Source organism: Corvus kubaryi, unplaced genomic scaffold, assembly GCF_017639235.1.
Source record: "Corvus kubaryi isolate FWS band 111438036 unplaced genomic scaffold, C.kubaryi_AGA036_p1.0 37397, whole genome shotgun sequence".
Classification (NCBI taxonomy): domain Eukaryota; kingdom Metazoa; phylum Chordata; class Aves; order Passeriformes; family Corvidae; genus Corvus; species Corvus kubaryi.
Window position 1 is genome coordinate 5,939,249 of NW_024581136.1, and position 14,776 is coordinate 5,954,024.

The following is a 14,776-nucleotide window of genomic DNA, read 5'->3' on the forward strand; positions in this document are numbered from 1 at the left end:
AGCCCAGTTCTGCAGTTCCAGCTCCTCCTCCTCTGTAGAGACACTGTTTTTGAAGTTTAACTTTGGGAAAAGATGAAACAGAGCACATTTGAAATAACACTTTTATCATAAAATGAGACTTCTTTATTAGCACAACAGACTCTATCCAATATCAGGTAACTCCCTTTCGTCCAGTGTGGTGAAGGACAGTAAGGGAGAATGAACTGGATGAAGTGGGAAGCTGTGCTCATTTAGTTCAAAAAGCCTCTCAAATACCAGCCTTGCACAAGTCTTGTCTTCTCCTGAGAACTTCATCCCAGTTAGGATGTTTGGAAGTTATATCTAGTGTAAAGATAATTTTAGAATGGTTTAACCACCTGTGGTTTAAGCTCTATTAGCCAGTCTAATAACTAGTAGTGCTATCATTGATGCTGAACATTTAATTAAGAGCAATTTCTGATTACTTACTGCAGTGTTTGGGACCATGAAGAAGGTGATGTGCCAGCATTCCAACTTGATACTTGAGGCTGTTTCGACACTGTGGGACCCATCCTCCAGTTCCACAAAGCAGGCTGAGCAGAAGGGTGTGAGAGCAAATTCCCCAAACTTGGCGTACATAGATCATAGACAAAAGATTGCAAAACATCTACAACAGGTAAAGAGACAGAAGAGATGGCAGGAGAGCACGAAACATCCTGGAACAAACAGATGCTGCAAAATCCATATTTTAGTGTGAGTAATATAATAAATGGAAAAACAGGTAGATTGATAGGAATAGAGCAATATAAAGGAGTCAGTACAAAGTAAATAAGGCAATAAAAATCCATACCAAAACCAAACTAAGTCCTTCTAAAAGATGCTCTGTATCTAACAGCTACTCAAATGCTCTAAGATATGGGAAGCATCTATGTGTAACTGCTGGGATTAATCCCTGTACCTAATGTCAAAAAAGATTTTTCAAGTGTGCTTTGCTTTTGCACCAGTGCAAAAGGCTGCCAGTGCACGACTAAATAAGTATTCACATGTTATTTAAAAATAATTTTTCTCTCTTAGGTAGTTCTACCCTGTATTACCATATGAATGTAAACCAGCTGACATTGTGATGAATTGGAAGAGGTTTCTTAGACATTTATTAGGTATTTAGTTATATTTACTATTTGAAAATATTTTCAGTGTTGTGCTGGAATTCTGGATAGCCAAATAAATAGGTAGCAATCTAAGTCTGAAAAAAACCAGTCCACAATAACCTGCAGACTCTAAAGTACTGCAACCTATCAAAAAAAACCCCTAAAGAATTCAGATGCAAAAGAAAGGCATTTTTTTGATACTCAGGATCTTACAAAACCAGCCATTTTAAGCCTGGGGAGGAAATAACAGAGTAGCTTAATGACCTAAACATTTCATCAATGGTATCAGTGGACCCTGCAAGGGAGTCACTACATTTGTAACACTTTTCCTTAGTGCAATATTGAAATTGAAAGTTACTGCAAAAAACACTGCTGGCCTGACAATTGTGCAGTATTTTGATGGATTTAGATGAGATTTGGATTTAGAGAGAGCAAACTGGGAAAAGATGCCTGTGTAATTTAAACTGTGATTGCTGAGCAGAACAACATCCCAGCTATAAAGCTGTAAAAGGAAAAACAAAGGTTCTGATATTTCCCTCACTAGAAACATAAGTAGCGTGGGACTGAGGCAAGGAAAGAAACTAAGCAATCAATTCAATATTCAAACAAAAACCAAACAAATAAAAAATACTCTTTTCATGACACAGAGCAAAATTTCATGACAAACACGCTTGTATCATCTTGAAGTGATTTGAAGTCATAAGATTCATGCTATGAAGATGAAAGACAGCAATAAAAGCAGTTATCACTAGGACTCTCTGCCCAGAGCAGGATATGACTTGTGCTGCTCTCCCTCCCAGCTCCTTGTAGCCTTCAATCAAGGATGGCCAGCCTGGCCAGAGTACCCATGTGGAAAGGTGGGAAGAACAAAAGCCAGCTCAGACTGAGGAATTTTGCAAGTTACAGGGTTGTGTCAGCAGCCTAAGCACATACCAACTGTTGTTACTTGCTGGTCTGGGAACAATAAATCACTGTCCAGCTCCACAATTCTGCCTCAACACTATGCAAGGCCATTGCTATCCTGGATTAACAGATCCATCAGCAGTTTCCATGAGGCACATCCTCTGTTCCAGCAGAGGTGAACACAAATGCCTAAGCTGGAATTCTAGCAACGGTGGAGGAGATGGCACAGCAATACAGAGGAGGCTGTAGAACAATAAAATGCTCTTTATTTCACCCCCATGCAGTGCCCCAGGCTCTGATCCACAGCAGTCACCCTTTGCAGCACAGCTCACAAAAGAGCACACATTTTGGCCTGTATACTGTATACTTGCAGTCCCAAATAGGTTTTTTCTCTGATTGCACCCAGATAAAACATCCAAGATGCAAACCACCACCACAGCAGTGAAACCTCCCTAACTCAGCAAATGCTCAGAAATGTTTTTCTGTCATAACAGCAGACAGAAAAACAAATAATGTGTATTACTGCACAGCTTCCTTGCACAAAGACTGGGGTAAAAGTGTAGCTTACCAATCTGCCATGAATCCCGGGTTTTCCTTTGGCTAATTGCTGGTACACATGCCATGCCATGGGCTGGCTATATGAAGACACCCAAGCTATTAAAGGAAATTCTCATACACAGAAATCAACAGCTTCAAGCTGTTGGGACTAGTCACACTTTGAGTACATGCTGCTTGACAATGAGAACTATGCAACAGCAATTTATTGTCATGGGAAATTCTGCCTCCATGTTTCTTTCATTAAATAACTTATTTTGTCATTACTTCTAGCAACCAAAATAAGGCAGGATCAAGTTTAATGACTTCTGAGGCAAAAACTTGCACTAAAGTATACTTTTTTTGTAAAGTGTGGAAACATCCACTGAAAAACAATTGTTTGTCTGTCCAGCACCTTCTGAAGAAGACCCACTTTCCTGCACATGCCAAACCAGCTAACACAGTGAGGATCTGATGAACCGTGAAAGAACAGAATGTCTTGTTCATTTACATACAGTAAACACATGTTTCATCCAAACACAATTGTGAAATAGTTTTGAAATCCTTCTTTCATTGCAGTTTGGAGACTGTTGGCTAACAAGACTCCCAGAAGGTTTTATTGTCTCTTGTTTACATGGGAGGATCAAATTACAAAAAAAATGTTTTGGAAATATAGTTTGTGTTTTGTTTCCTGAGCACTTTATTTCTGTTGAACTAGTATTTCTACAATTAAGCATCAGGCACCTCCAGGATCCTTCCAGCATAAACTTATGCTTTAAAGAAAGACATGCATAAAATCTGGCACACATAATGATAGTCTGTCTTTATCACCACAGTCGAGATAAAATTTAGAAGCTGGAAACACGGCTGTCTAGCAGTCATAATTCTGTCTGCATTTATCTGGCACCAGCTTTCCTTACTCTTTATTTTGATTCATTCTGTATTTTATTCTCCAAATATTTTCTTAGATTGAGTACCTGTAGTACTAATCCCTGACATGCTGAGTAATTCTAATTCTTGCCACTTATGGGAGTATGTGTGGAGGCTGTGCAAGACTTCACAGAATAAAATCCAAAAGACGAAACTGGCACATATTATAAAGTCATCATGGCAACAGCAAAATGAGTTTCCATGAAAAGATGTCTTGGAGGAAAGTCTGTGTATGTCAGGGAGCAAGTCTCAAAGTTTTCCAGCAATGGATGCTGCAGAGCATTTCAGGAATCAAGGCATGCCCAAAGGAAAACCAAATGAAACCAAAACAAATCAGGCTAGATAGTAAGCTTTTACTTAAAAAAAAGAGAGTTTTATTTTGAAATAGACATAAGTGTAACAAGCTTGGTGTTCTCTCCTGGATACCTGGCAGTCAGGGAAACCCACACCATCAGGGCCTGGTCTGACAGAGGCCAACCCTCGTGTACTCTTCCAAGTATATTACAGCACAAAGAGAGTAAAACTGGGAAGGAGGAAGAAAAGGACAACAAACAGCAGGGAATGCAGCGAGGCACAACATTTTTCATCTTCAGAAGTAATGCTTTGTAATTTCTCTAATGAGTTTCACTGATGAGCTTGAAGAGATCTGTTAATGGATTTCTTAACTCACATAATGTCCTTCTGTCATAGCAGTATTAAATTGATACACAAACAAGTAAACTGAGAAGCTGGGAAAGCCCGTTCCTGGCCAAACATGAGCAGCCCAGCTGGGAATGGGGTGAACCTGCAGATGCAGCAGCACCTCCCATCCCATGGCACTGCCTCAGGAATGTGCCACCAGGAGAAAGACAACTGGGACAATGCTCCCTTCTCCCCTTCCACACCTCTGCTGCTCATCTGTTCCCTTCAGGTCCTGAAAAGTTCCAGGTTTTGCTTTTGGTAAGTTGTAAACCAGAGTAAGTCAGAGTACCCACAATATGGTTTAGTGAAAATGGCACCAAACGTTTGAGCATCAATGATCCCTGAAGTATGTGCATGATTAGGAGAAAATCTACTCCAATCTAGCTCATGGCCACACCAGCCAATTATCATAATCAGCAATCATCTAAAAATCCAAGACTAGAACAATGTCAATGCAGAAAAAGAAATAATTTTATGATTTGCCTTTACCCAGAGAATATGTCATAAAACAGGCACCAAAAGTCATTTATTTCTACAAAAATTGTACTTCCATGCTTCCTTCTTTTGTGAATAAAACATCCATTAAGCATTTGGGAACATCATGAGTCAGAGGAAGCTTGCATGGGACTCTCAGTGTGCAGGAGAGTACTATTGTATTAAAGTCATCAGCTTCGGACGGCTATCACCACATTAAGAATGACTTCCAAAGCCACAAAAAGTAGAATTTAGCCATGACTATCCCTCTCTATCTACTAAAAATAATTGGAAGACTGGGATTTTTTGTTCTAATAGTAATCAGGAACCAAAGAAATTATGGAAGCAATAGCACAGTTACAGTGTATGAATAGTCATTGATGGATCAAGTCTGAAAATTATTCTGATCATTAAAGGCAAGTGGAAGCCAAGCAAATCAAAAAGAAACAGGAATTTTCAGCACTTAGTCTGGATGCGCAGGTCCTCACAGAAGAATAGCAATTTAAACATCTGTTACTGTCTGCAACAATTTCAATCTTGAGAAATCAGTGTCATGATTTTTTTGGGGAAAGGACCCTGTGTTGTGACTCAGTATTTGGTTCAAACTGTACTTAATTAGAGTAAATCATTGCTGCAAATGTCACTGAGCTGTAATTCAGGTAGAAATAATGAAACTCTAAAGTAATTTGGTCTACAGCCGATGATCACCTTGGGAGGTTCTTTTTAGAAGAGGTCATTTCAGAAAGTCTTTAAGGGAACACTGGGGTTAAAGATAGTCTGAGAAATTCTAAAGGGGTTTTTTATTGGCAAGAGGTAGAAAGGTCAAATCAAAGAGGCTCTTTTTGTCATAGAAATATTCTCAGTACAAAAGCTTCACTCAGAGAAAACAGTGTGACCATGTACTCATTCCCTAGCAGATCAGATGTATGGAACTGGCCCTATTGTTAATAAAAATCCACTTTCATGACAATGGCTGCAATTTACTTCTTCTCACAGCCAAGAAGCCATGTGGCTAGAGGGACCACTATGGACAGATGGAGCTGCTGTCTACATACCTTCAAATTGTTATTTTACTGCACCTATGTAAAACAACCCCAGAATTCAAACTCTGGTTGTAGTCATATTTAAGAAATAAAGTTTAGGCTCTAAATTTAAAAAGATTTTCAAAGAAAGTAAAAGCTGGGAGGTTTTTTATATACCTCTCTTGCTTTACTTTTCAGACAGTGTTAACACTGTACAGTCACTTCACTGAACCTTGGACTCATCTGCAATGCAGCAGCTCAGCAGCAATTCATTTCTGCTTTACTTAAAATTTAACTTCTTTTCTTTTCTTTTTTCTTTTCTTTTCTTTTTTTTTTTTTTCAGCCTGGAAGGACAGAAATAGAGCCTCATTCTGTTTTAGAGACATAACAGAAGAGGCCACTCATTGCACATACTTCAGACACAGGCTGGTTTTGACTGGCACCACCAATATTGAGCAGATCTAGACATTTTATCTCCCCTATTGGAATAAATTCAGATTTACCTTTAGCTGATCTACCACTCTTGTAGCTTAGCTGTCCAGATAATTGTAGCATGTGAGCAAAAATATAAAACAAGGTAAAACTACATAGAAAGCACACCACAATATGAAAGAAAGCCTTCAATTTAACTTACCATCTCTGTGGCACATGAGAATACTTTATCCCTGAAGGGAATGTGACACCCACCAGGTGTCAGGTCACCCAGTAGGTTCTGAAATGAAAGAGGCACCATATCACTGCTCATGGTCATTCCACAAAAATCTCTGCTCAGTATTATCAGGGGGTTTTTTTTATTATTGTAAGAAAAAGAGAGCACTGAAGAGGGAGCACTTGCAATATCCCATCTGGGGAGCAGCAGTCCTGTGGCTGCTGGGTGCTCATGCTCACTCAAGTCTGGGCCTTTCCAAGTAACCCCGGCCACGAGCTTTCCCAATCCTGTTTTATATAGAAATGTTCAGTTCCTTCCCTTCTTTTTAAACTTCCGGTTTGTTTGGTTTAACAGCTGAGTGCCCTAACCTAACTCAGGGACAGCTGCATTTCACACCACCGAGAGGGGCACAGAACCTGGGTGACAGGACCTGGGAGACCGGCCAGAGCAGACATGCAGGATTGCTCCGTGCCTGTGCTGTGTGGGAGGCAGGGAGGGCACAAAGGCAGCGAGGCAGGCTCTGGTCTAGCCTAACAGCTAGCCCATGTTTAAGAGTGGACCAAAGCTCTCACACAAAGGAAATCATACCAAGGAGCATGGGCAATTGTTTTTCTTGGTACGTGATGTTGCTTCTTGCATTTTTTGGGTTCAATACCTACTAATAATCTCTTCAGTAATTTGTTAGAGTAGCCTCTGAAGTCTCTAGGTTTTTTATGGTTTTACTTGTTTTTCTCTCTTATTCACATTGCCTTTTCTCTTTGATGTTCTGTTTTTCAGTGTTTGTTATGGCATCGCAAGCGTCGCCCAGAAATCAGTGTCTCACTCAGGCGTTACGTAACAGTTACACCAGATATTGCTGATGTTTCCCACCGTTTACAAAGCAAACTCGGTTTGCTCTTCATGTTTTCCAGTACACAATTGTCAGTTTACAAATGAGCAGTGACTGAGTCACTTTTGCCGAGCCATCGTCTTTCCACCCGCTGTATCCTAGTCCCAAGTGACAGGGAGCACATGGCAGGAAGAGCCATACCAGAAAGGGCAGATAATCCGCTGATGTAGAAGAGGGAAATTGTTTTAACTTGATGTAAGTGGTTAGGAGGTTATTTCAATGCTACTAATAAGTCTTTTAATTTGGCAGTGTTGATGCAGGGTTATTTTTTTTAAGTGGTTGTTTTCCTTTCAATTTCTAATGTTCATTACTAAGACCTAAATCTTTGGCCACAGTAAACTCTCTCCTCTCTGACTTTCCTAAAATTACACTGAATTACACGTGCTGTGGCCTCCACCCCAAATCTACAGCCATGTATTTAAAGGGTGCTTGCAATTAAAGTGTAAAAGTGAAAAAAGTTGGTTTGGTTTTGGTTTTGCCTCCTGTGTCCTGACCTGAAGGTGTCACAGAGCATTCGAGTAGTGATCCTGAGCAAGGCATAGCTAACTTCTGGGCCAAATCCTGTCCCTTCCCTGAAGATTTACCTCTCTTAGTCTGTCTCTGCCAGCCCTGGCATGGTCCTTCTATATGCATGTGCTTTGGAAAAGGGGCCAGGTGACATACAGGGGAAGAAATGTGGGCTATGCAGAGCATTATTCTCTTGATGTCAGAATTTCCCAGTGTATGCTGTAGAGCCAAGTGGACCTGTTTCTTACATATCACAGCTCTCCCTCTAAAAGTTTAAAGCCATGAGCAATAACTTTCTTATGCAGTGCTTTTCCAGGCCATGGTGGAAGAGTCAGTCCAAAGAGCCAGTGTGTGAATCTGCTCTCAGACAGCTCTTCACTGCACTCCTGTGTGTTTCCAATAGGCACAGCAGTGACGCAGCATCAGCACCAGTTCCCTGCCGTCTGGGTGATGGATGTTACCAGTCATAAATAATCACTGAATCCATGAGAACTAAGAGGAGCTCATTCCTTTGCAGTCCCAATAGCGTGCCACACCATGATACATCACTGTGTCTCATAGAAATGAATTGGTCTTTCTCTTTTTGTTCCTCCACATTGCCATTAGCATTTCCCTGCAGTGAATTTTATAAGCAGGTTAGGTGACTATTCTTCACAAAACTGGTTTCAGACTTTCTTAGGCACAGTGGAGGAACAAGGCTGTCACATAGAGAGCTTCACTGTTGCTGTGATGCCTTCTGGGCTGCAGTGAACTGAAATGTTTTTATTTTAAAGGCTTGGCTTTGAAAGAGCAATTTCACCTTCTGAGTTGCTAATGAAATAACTACACTCATGCCAAATTGAGGCTGGTACTGCACACTGAAAAGAGACAAGGAACAGCTGTGTTTGCCATTATGGCTTCCACTTACAAAAGGGTTTCCTTCTCAGCTCCCAGATCTTTGCACGAATAAGCAAAGCTGCAATTGCACAGCTTTGAGAGCCCCAGCATCCTTGGCTGCTATGCATTTTTTCTCAGGGTTTGCCCTGAGGCTGCATGGAGGGAAAGTAAAGAAGTGACAGATAGAAATAGATGTCTTAATTGATACTGTTCTCTAAGCGGATGAACAGATGTTTGAAATTAAATGTGACCAGTCCAGGCACACTGAAAATTCACTCCACCTGAGTGCTTTGTTTGCTTAAGGGTTTGCTTTGTTTTCTTTACTTTCCAAGAACCCTTGGATGACTTCATAGGATCTTACGAAAAAAGGATAATCACAAATAATAAAACAGCTCCAGTTTACACCCACACAATGATAACTGTACTAATGAAATTGTTCCTTTTTCTACTGTGGTAAAAGACCATTCAGCATCATCCTTACCAATTTCCATGTTGTACAGAACTACCATAGAGAGGAAAAATTAATTTATCCAAGTATTTTGTCATTAAAAGGAACCAAATGAGGCTTTAGGTCATAGCAGTGTTTTATCTGGGTGACTCACTTCAATCTTCCTGACACACACTTCACTCTCTTCTCTATTCTGCCTGAGCAGAACTGCTAATGGGCCTTTGCAAAAGGCCTTTAACATTTCTTAACGTATTTTCCCTGCTCCTCACCTCATTACTGTCCATTTTAAGCAGTTTCAAATTATTTCTTCTCATACATACTCAGAACATCCTTAGAATTTTTGGTTTCTGGATTCATCAGTGACACACATGGCTGAAATGCACCCATTTGACACCCTGCCCTGAGCACTGACATCCAATAGTCAGCCATACCCTGCTGCATGCAGCTGTTGGAAGATGATTAAATTGTATTGCCTAATCTTTTCTCAGGATCCATGTTGCAATTTTCTTTGTGGCACAGCCTCCCCTTCAGTAGCACCACCTCTGTAGCAATCAACTTTGCATTGCTCCCAAACTGCAGACATAGCAAAGTTCGATTGCTGCCTAAGGTAATACATTGGGCAATAAAATTGTGCCTGTCCTGAGCACTTCTGCCTAAGTGTCAGCAGTGTGTCAAAAATATTCACCTTTATGGCTTCATCTAATGCCAGATGGTTTGTACTGAGATATGGTCAGAGTGTTTGTACATGGTCCACAGGATTTCAGTTCACAGGATGCCAACCCTTCCCTGCTCTCAGGTAGTGTTACCCCCCCATCTGCAGAAGCAAGAAAAAAGGCCCAGCCAGATTGTCACAAATGGCTGCTATACAGGGTTGGAGGAGGCAACAGGAATTGTTTTCATGTTTCATGAACCATGTTCAAGCTGTTTGCTGGATGGAAATGGTGAGCCAGCATTGGGAAAGCTTTTTGGGAATATTCAGGAACTTGAATACACTTGGATTAGAGAGTGGCTTGGGTTATGTGACAGTCACGTGGGCACTTGCTGCAGTTTATCACCCGTAACTGAATCTGTGTTCTCATAGCAAATGACTTTTAACTTAGTCTTCTCCTTAACACTTATGAAATCATTCACTGATTGTTCCCAGTGTTTCCTGAAGATGAAGTAGTTTGGTCTAACAGAGCAGACACTTTAGGCAGGGAAAAATATACTACTATTTTTGCAATGGGTTATTAATCCCTCTACCTGTTTTCTTTAGGTACAATGGTGGTCTGCAAAGCGGGGAGTGACAACCCCAGGTTGGGCAGAGAAGGCAGGAAATATAACCCATGGTTTCCTTAGAAAAACCCCATTGGGAGCTGGACATCAAAGCTGGCTGTCTATTCAGGCTTGCAGGCAGAACCCACTCCCAGACTGTTTGCTGCATTGCGCCCATGTGGAGCATCTGATGTGTACAAAATGGAAGCCTTATTCTGAGTTCTGAACTTGATCTGTAAGTCTGCAGTTAAGATCTTTCTTTTACAGACAAAGGAAATCTTTCCTGAAATTTGTTGGATTTGCTTCACAGTAAAGTGGTTTTCATCTAAGATGTCTTTGTGTGTTGACAACCTTGTCTGAAGGTTATTTCATTGTATTCTCCTTGATCAAGTGCTATTCACAATACAGTGGATGTCATGACCCAGTAATCCCATTTAATAAAATTCAATGTCTCCTGACTAGCTAGCAAAAGGAGGTCCTATTCAAATAATTACCAGACCTTAACAATGAACTTGTGATTAATATCAAATCAGAAATGGCTTTTGCTTTTCCCCTTCTTCTCACCTTGAGTGAATTTGGGTTTGCTTAATAGATCTAGATATCATCAAAGTCCTGAAAATCTGCACACACACTATAATAAAGACAAAAAATAATTTCTGATGGGTACATTAATTCACCTCATAAGGCATCCTGTTAATTCCCTTGTCTCTTGAACTATCTAAAGCTGCTGATGTTGCACATTTGTCTCCCTAAAATAATTAACTCTTATCAAAATCCACTATGCTTCATTTACTCAAGCATAACAAGCTTGTTGCTCACAACATACAGTTTGTCTTTGATATCAGAAACATGAAAATAATGTGAAAGAAAGAGGCTCTAGATCCAGAAAGGGCATGGGTGTTTGGACTGTTCTCTCCTACTTCTCAGGGGAATGACTTCAGCTTGTGAATTTGTCCAAGGGCTTGGGTGTTGAAACTCCTTACTATGGCTTGTGCAGGATTAATCTGACTATATTGGGAAAAGTGGAGCAGTTTCTGCAGAAGAAGGGGTACCACAAGATTACCTGTAAGGAAACACTCTTCTCTTGAAGCTACTGCACTTTTCTGAATATTAAATACTTATTAAATACTTATGGAGCTGTGGAGAAAAATACAATGATACGTGAGCTGGTAGGAACTCTGCAAGGTGGGAGATGAGGAAAACAACCTGATCAGCAGAATACTCTCTGGACTTCAGTAATAATATTGTTACGGCAGGGATACTGTAACACGTGTATCAGACAATGAGTCCCGTAGAAAATAAATATATATGGACTGATTCTTGATAGATGTTTCAGAGATGTTTATTCCTCCAGCCACATGGCCGGGATCTGCCCAGGAACTGCTCAATCACGGGACCCGAGGGTCCTTCTGCCCGCGCAGGGAAACACAAAACAACCAATGGGGAACGAGGCTGAGCAGGGGCAGGGAAACACCGTGCCTCCCCCCCAGGGCCCCTCTCCCAGGGCTCCATGGCACGGGGGACAAACCCCGACATTTCACCCGTTTATTTTTAACAAAAAGAGATTTAAAACTTAACATTGAAAACAACTGGATAAACATAACAAGAACAGTTTCAAAACAAAACAAGCCACCCTCCTGAGTCTTTAAATGTCCAAACAGATTCTCTGGAACATCTTAAGGCTGACAGAAGGGAGACAGGAGCATGCTTTGTGGGGAAACTGAGGCAGGAGAGGGTTTCTTCCATTTGTATCTCTAAACAACAATAGTTAATTTATTCCCTCCTCCTCTTCATCCCCTACTCGGCATTGGAAAGGGATTTTCGGGGAAACAATTGGCAAAGGCATGGTTTTGTGAGGAAAACCATGGGTGAAAAAACAGATTGGGAATACACTGGGGGTAATAGGACATAGGGTAAAAGGGGAAGGTGGGATTAGGAAAGGGAGACTGTAGGGGGGCTTATAATGGAGATATTGTCTATCATGACTACGATTTTTAGCATATATACTTCCTTTTACAGAAACACCATCACACCCAGTGACCTCTGCTGCTTGCAACCCTTTCCTACTGTACTAGTTTGAAAACAAACCAGTGGGAGGCACCAAGTCAGAATAACAATTTAATGGAAATTAAAGAAAAGGGGAAAAAAAAGGTAAAAGAAAACACTGTCAAACTGACAGAGTCAAGGTACAACCTGACACCCTGTTAGGCAGGGTGGTGGTAGCAGTCTGGTAGAATGGTGGCTACAGTCCACTGAAGCAGTAATCCTGTAGTAAAACAGTCTGCTCTTCCTCAGGAAGTCCAATGGTGGCTGTGTAGCTCCTGTCCTCTGGAAATCCAGTGGGAAGCCGGTGTCTCTGGTGTTCAGCCTCAGCTTATATCCATGCTGGGATGCTTGGTTCCTCCCTCTGGGTGGAGCATCTCACAATGGGGTAACGAGTCATGAGGCAAAGTGTTGATTAGGCTCATTAACAGAAGATAGTCCGGAGGGAGTTATCTCTGAGTCAGGCGGCAGGACAATGATGGGCAATTAACAGAAAGATAGTCTGGGGGGAGGAGGCAAGGAAACACTGCCCCACCTGATTTCAACAGCTGATGGGGATGGTAATAGAATACACTGCAACCCAGGACACCTACCTTGCACAATTTTGAACTCTACTACTTCTCCATCTTCTAAACTTGGGATGTATTTTTCAGGGTTATTCTTTTTAATAGCAGTTCTATGAACGAGTATGTCTTCTTGGTTGTCAAGTCTCGTTATAAAACTGTAACTTTGTTTAACATTATACCATTTTACTATTTCTAAAACCTTAGCTATGATGATTTTTTCCTTTTTCCAAGTGGCTGCTGTTTTCTGTCTCACTGCGTTTTTGCTTTCTCTTTTGTTTTCGCTCGCTTCCGTGTTGGAATTGCCAGGGTTGCTGGGGCCGTGTGGGCTGCTCGTGCCTGCGCGCTCTTCCCGGGGTCGTGCGGGCCGGGCTGGGCCACTCAGCTCCCCGTGCACTGCCGCCTCTGCTCTCAGCTGCACTGCCACTGCCTGGGGCTGCACCCACGTCTCAGCCGGGCCCCCGAGTGACGACCCCCCGTGCCCTGCTCCAGCACTCATTTCGGCTGGGTGCAGGCTCCACTCCGCTGCCAGCCACCACTGCCAGCTGCTGCCTGCGCGCCGCCCCTCTCGGTCGGGCGTTCACGGGGCTCGCTCCACCACGCGCTGCGCGGGGCCGGGCGGGCACTGCTGGGTCACCCTGCTCCCACTGCTGCTGGGTCACCCTGCTCCCGCCGCGCCTCGCTGAGCTGCCGACACTGCAGCTTGCATTACTCCGCCTGTGCGCGGGAACTGCCTCGCGCTGCTCGGAGAGCGCTCGGTCCACGTGGGCGAGGCCACACGGTCTCTGAGGCAGGCTTCCCTTCTCCAGGACACAGCTGACATTGTTCAACAGTCTTGGTAATTAAATAATATTCATGAAAATATTCTTCCATCGTCATGTATTTTGACTCAGAAATTGTGTCCAAACAGTCTTCCAAAAGTCTTTGGTAAGAATCAAATCCCAAGAAACGTAGAAAAAGTTCTTAAACAACCATGCCAGGAAATGTTTCAGTTCCTTTTGAGCTTGAATTAAACTAAAATTTACAAATCGTTGTTCAAGAATCTTTTCAAGTTTAAGATAAATGTCCATATGAGGCTCTGAGAGCTGAGAGTCTTTCCACGGTTCCTCCATAGTATAGAGATGGAACAGCAAAACAAATACAAGAAGAGAAATCCAGAGTTTACTCACAAATCAGTCCCTGTCCTTAGGGATCGGGGATTGTTCTGCTCACATTATCCACCATTTGTTACAGCAGGGATACTGCAACACGTGTATCAGACAACGAGGCCCGTGGAAAAGAAATAGCTATGGACCGATTCTTGATAGATGTTTCAGAGATGTTTATTTCTCCAGCCGCATGGCCGGGATCTGCCCAGGAACTGCAGCAATCACGGGACCCGAGGGTCCTTCTGCCCGCGCAGGGAAACACAAAACAACCAATGGGGAATGAGGCTGACCAGGGGCAGGGAAACACCGTGTCTACCCCCCAGGGCCCCTCTCCCAGGGCCACATGGCAGGGGGGAAGGGACCCCGACATAATATGTCCAGTCTATAGGAGAAATTAAAATGCCCAGACACCCTTTTTTTTGATGGTAATTTAAGCATTCCAACAGGTGTAGGTGTTTTTATGTGAGTTTCATACTTAATCAGTTAAGATCTGATGGGGGGGAACCACCTAAGGACTAGAGGGGCTGACCAGCTCTTTACCATCACTACAACAAGAAAGCCCAGAGGTTGCTCATGTTGCAGCCTCTGAAATGAGCAAAGGCTGCTGACTTTCCTGTCAACAAAGGCTCCAAGCACTTCTGGGCAGGGAAGATTAGTAATGATGACAGCACAACATGTAATTTAATGCAGCCTGCCTTAAATGCCCTGAAAAGTCAAAAGAAAAAGCATCTTGCACTTCCCTTTCTCAT

General features: G+C 42.3%; 2 long non-coding RNA genes across 2 annotated transcripts; one reads left to right on the forward strand and one right to left on the reverse strand.

Moving 5' to 3' along the window:
- Nucleotides 1–220: 220 nt before the first annotated feature.
- On the reverse strand, nucleotides 221–6,541 carry LOC121671170. The gene is made up of 3 exons (XR_006018412.1): nucleotides 6,285–6,541; nucleotides 448–625; nucleotides 221–321 (listed from the first exon to the last, which is right to left on the reverse strand). It is a non-coding gene; the product is annotated as an uncharacterized LOC121671170 (long non-coding RNA).
- On the forward strand, nucleotides 556–10,738 carry LOC121671171. The gene is made up of 2 exons (XR_006018413.1): nucleotides 556–634; nucleotides 10,275–10,738. It is a non-coding gene; the product is annotated as an uncharacterized LOC121671171 (long non-coding RNA).
- The last annotated feature ends 4,038 nt before the right edge of the window (nucleotides 10,739–14,776 follow it).